Source organism: Cydia fagiglandana, chromosome 19 (genome assembly GCF_963556715.1).
Source record: "Cydia fagiglandana chromosome 19, ilCydFagi1.1, whole genome shotgun sequence".
In the NCBI taxonomy this organism is placed as follows: domain Eukaryota; kingdom Metazoa; phylum Arthropoda; class Insecta; order Lepidoptera; family Tortricidae; genus Cydia; species Cydia fagiglandana.
Genome location: NC_085950.1, coordinates 5,803,304 through 5,808,303, shown reverse-complemented (window position 1 = coordinate 5,808,303; position 5,000 = coordinate 5,803,304). Strand labels below are relative to the sequence as shown.

At 40.5% G+C, this 5,000-nt stretch overlaps 1 non-coding gene across 1 annotated transcript; it reads left to right on the top strand.

Annotated features, from left to right (window-relative positions):
* The first annotated feature begins 3,056 nt into the window (after positions 1 to 3,056).
* LOC134674271 (small subunit ribosomal RNA) lies at positions 3,057 to 4,964 on the top strand. Its single transcript, XR_010099578.1, has one exon. It is a non-coding gene; the product is annotated as a small subunit ribosomal RNA (ribosomal RNA).
* Positions 4,965 to 5,000: the final 36 nt, after the last annotated feature.

Below are 5,000 nucleotides of genomic sequence, written 5' to 3'. Positions count from 1 at the left end.
GCTTCATGAAATGTCACCATCGAATATCGAAATTAATACTCAAATTACCTTTCAAGTAATAATATATACGTGAATCAACATTTTAAAATACTTTGTATTTTAACTTAAAATAACAAAGCTGTTTATAGTTTAGCGTAGGAAAAGCTAGGAAATAAAAACAATAATCGTTACAAATCGATGATTCGGTCACTGCCAAATCGATTAGACAAACTCACTTACCAATGCTCGATAGATGGCGGGCTGCAACGGCTGCTCTAATTTAAACAGAAAAATACACCTCCTTTTTTTTTTTAAAGTGGTAACACACTACCGCACCGCACCAAGGTCATTGTGCGACGCACCCATAAGTAAGAGCGAGAAAGCGATATCTCTTTCTCGCTCTTACTTATTGGTGCGTCGCACAATGACCTTGGTGCGGTGCGATAGTGTGTTACGGTCTTTAAGTAGGCCAAAGATCATAGATATAATAATATCCAAAGATGATGACTTACGAATAGGCATGATGACATTTTTTTGGAAATGGTTTCATTATAGACGCCTAATAATTACAGAAAAAATAAAAAATAAAATAATATTCATTAATTTTGTGTGTGGCGTTCATTACTTTGCCTCATATGTGAATAAAATGCAATTTAGCTTTCAGTTTTTTAAGTGCAAAGTAAGCCTTTCCGAGCTGGTGTGGTGAAAGAAAATAAACTTACATACTTCAGAATCATGAGGAATAATAAATGTTATAAGACCCCGGCAATTTGCGAATTTCGATTTTCGCGGTAGCCACCCTGTCTAGTCTCTCCTCCGACACGGAATGACAGATAGAACGACGGGGTTGCCAGAGTTCGAACTGGGCTGGTTCGTGATGACTTTACAGAAGAAGATTTCTTTCTTTTTTATTAAATTTCACACGAATCGGTTTAGAATTGTGAAAAATGGTTAGTTGTTTTTTTTTTTTCCCTGCACTCTTATTTTATAACCTAAATAATAACATTAACACGCCACACCATATATCCTTTTATTTTTAACATTAGCACAGCTTTATTAAGCTTTCAATATACCTAAATACATACATATATTTATTTATTTATTTATTAAGTATTTCTCGATTCCTAATATAAAAGTGTAAAATATAATAATATAAAATTGTAGTATCATAAAAAAATATTATGGTAAAAAATATTTGCACACGGCGCGCACCTCTTCCAAATAACACAAAAATCAATAAAAATAAACGTAAGTACATTTTTTTTACACTCTATTATTATACGCAGTAGCCCCCTCCCTCCCTTTTTACTCAATCATATTATTATTAAATTTCGTTTCTACTTTTCTTCGGTCAAGGCCTCTACAGACGTTGTAACAAGTCACATTCGATTTTTTCTTTTGTCATCGATGCTAAGTTTATTTAGTTAACTTAACCAGCAAAAAACCTAAACTTACTTTTCAGATTTAATTTAGATAAATAAATGTACCTACCCACCTAACTGCCGGACGCAAATCGAATGCGATCCAAGGTGAGTTGTGTCTGTATAGCCCCCCCCTATTGACTGACATTGATTGATTTACATAATATGTCACATTGACACTGACACATTCAGTTCGACGACACAATCAATCAATCAATACGATCGATCCTTTATTATTTACCTATATAAATAAATAAATAAACAAACAATTAGGTAAGTAAGTGATTCCACCGGTAAACTTTGTTCGCCATATTTTTTTTTTTTTTTTAACCTAACCTAACCTAACTTTTTTTTTTAATTTTTTTTTTAACCTAACCTAATCTAACCTGACCTAACTTTTTTTATTTCTTGTTTTTTTTTTATAACCTAACCTAACCTAACTTTTTTTTTTTTTTTTTATCTAACATAACCTAACCTAACCAAATTATTATGTTCTTGAAATGGTTATAGTCTCGCAGCAAATTTTCCAGTAAAATACCTGAAGTTGGTGTGTATTTATTTATGTTACTTATAAACTTATAAAATATATATGCATTATAAGATTTATTATAAGAAATGTAAGTACCCCTATACCTAGTTAGGTATCTACAACACAACACAAAACAACTGCTCCTCGAAGCTTTTAGGGCGCGCGGCGGGTCACACAAAACACCAAGATGTTACACATGCTGGTGGACTGTGGACCACCGTTGTATTATTTATTTGCACTTTGGTCCTAGTTTACGCGTTTTAATATTGAAACGTGACAGACGGGAGATATATTATATTATCCTTACCCACGGGGGAGAGTACAACGCGCGCTGTATTTACTTGCAGATTGTCTGTCACCATCGCCAATTCGAGACGACGCAAAGTTGCCGATTGGTTTGAATGATGACAACATATTTGCGAGAAAATAGTGTGTGTTCTCCTATACGTGTGGCGAGGATCGATCGGATGATAATCCGATTTAAAACAAAGAACAATTTTTAACCCTAACGGTAATACGGTTTTTGAAACTCTCTCTCAGTGTTTTCATATCGCGAAACCTTCAAATACGCAATTGTAATTGCGGTTAGTAGTTTAGCGGTGGTGGGAATACGCTTTGATGTAAGTTTCATTATACTGTATTGGTTGTGAGGGTTTTGAGGGCTCTATAATACCTGGCGAGCGATATAAATCGTAACGAACGACTATGTTAAAAAAAGAATCTAAAAATTAAAAAAATAAATAGTGAAATTTTTATGTCTGGTCGTGGAAGAACGTTCGATTACATATCGGCGCTATGAAACATCACACAACTATGTGCGTGTGTATGTGCGCGCTTTACTCACCCGCTACCTACCTAAGGTACACGCACGCACGCACGCACGCGTGTGTCTCTGTACCACCAGGTAGAATAGAGTGGTAAGTGAAATATCCACCAGTCTACGATACGCCACGTCGATTTCGGTATATCCGAATGGTGGCGTGTGTCGTATACGACTCGTGTCTTACGCGTGCGGTCTCCGTCGTCTGTGTGTGTTGTGTAGTATAATATACATAGATGATATTGGCGCGCACGCGTCGACGCTAGTGTTTTGTGTCTCTAAACAAGACTCACATGAACACGGCAGCTCCCTGGTTGATCCTGCCAGTAGTTATATGCTTGTCTCAAAGATTAAGCCATGCATGTCTCAGTGCAAGCCGTATTAAGGCGATACCGCGAATGGCTCAATATATCAGTTTTGGTTCCTTAGATCTTACTCAGTTACTTGGATAACTGTGGTAATTCTAGAGCTAATACATGCAATCAGAACTCTGACCAGTGATGGGATGAGTGCTTTTATTAGATCAAAACCAATCGGCGGAGGGCCTCGCGTCCGAAGTCGTAACATTTTGATGAATCTGGATAACTTTTGCAGATCGCACGGTCCAGTACCGGCGACGCATCTTTCAAATGTCTGCCTTATCAACTTTCGATGGTAGTTTCTGCGACTACCATGGTTGTCACGGGTAACGGGGAATCAGGGTTCGATTCCGGAGAGGGAGCCTGAGAAACGGCTACCACATCCAAGGAAGGCAGCAGGCGCGCAAATTACCCACTCCCGGCACGGGGAGGTAGTGACGAAAAATAACGATACGGGACTCTTACGAGGCCTCGTAATCGGAATGAGTACACTTTAAATATTTTAACGAGGAACAATTGGAGGGCAAGTCTGGTGCCAGCAGCCGCGGTAACTCCAGCTCCAATAGCGTATACTAAAATTGTTGCGGTTAAAAAGCTCGTAGTTGCATTTGTGCTACGCACTGTCGGTGCGATTCATCCGAATCGATACTGACACGTTTGCGGAGCATATCGTCGGTGAATCGTATGTAAAAGTACGGTTCAATATAAAAATCCTATCGCGATGCTCTTCAGTGAGTGTCGAGGTGGGCCGACAATTTTACTTTGAACAAATTAGAGTGCTCAAAGCGGGCTCAAAATGCTGCTTGAATATTTCGTGCATGGAATAATAGAATATGATCTCGGTTCTATTTTGTTGGTTTTCAGAACTCCGAGGTAATGATTAATAGGGATAACTGGGGGCATTCGTATTGCGACGTTAGAGGTGAAATTCTTGGATCGTCGCAAGACGAACATCAGCGAAAGCATTTGCCAAAGGTGTTTTCATCAATCAAGAACGAAAGTTAGAGGTTCGAAGGCGATTAGATACCGCCCTAGTTCTAACCGTAAATATGTCATCTAGCGATCCGCCGACGTTACTACAATGGCTCGGCGGGCAGCTTCCGGGAAACCAAAGATTTTGGACTCCGGGGGGAGTATGGTTGCAAAGCTGAAACTTAAAGGAATTGACGGAAGGGCACCACCAGGAGTGGAGCCTGCGGCTTAATTTGACTCAACACGGGAAATCTCACCAGGCCCGGACACCGGAAGGATTGACAGATTAACAGCTCTTTCTTGATTCGGTGGGTGGTGGTGCATGGCCGTTCTTAGTTGGTGGAGCGATTTGTCTGGTTAATTCCGGTAACGAACGAGACTCTAGCCTGCTAAATAGGCGTCGTCATTTAGGTGCGCGCGGCCGTTCGCGGTCGCGCAACTCACTGGCGACGTATTAAAATTCTTCTTAGAGGGACCGGCGGTTTCGAGCCGCACGAGATTGAGCAATAACAGGTCTGTGATGCCCTTAGATGTCCTGGGCCGCACGCGCGCTACACTGAAGGAATCAGCATGTTCTCCTTGGCCTAGAGGCCCGGGCAACCCGTTGAAACTCCTTCGTGCTGGGGATTGGGGTTTGCAATTATCCCCCATAAACGAGGAATTCCTAGTAAGCGCGAGTCATAAGCTCGCGTTGATTAAGTCCCTGCCCTTTGTACACACCGCCCGTCGCTACTACCGATTGAATGATTTAGTGAGGTCTTCGGACCGACACGCGGTGGCTTCACGGCCGTCGGCGTTGCTGGGAAGTTGACCAAACTTGATCATTTAGAGGAAGTAAAAGTCGTAACAAGGTTTCCGTAGGGGAACCTGCGGAAGGATCATTAACGTGTATATATATGTTGGTATGGTCTACATACAAA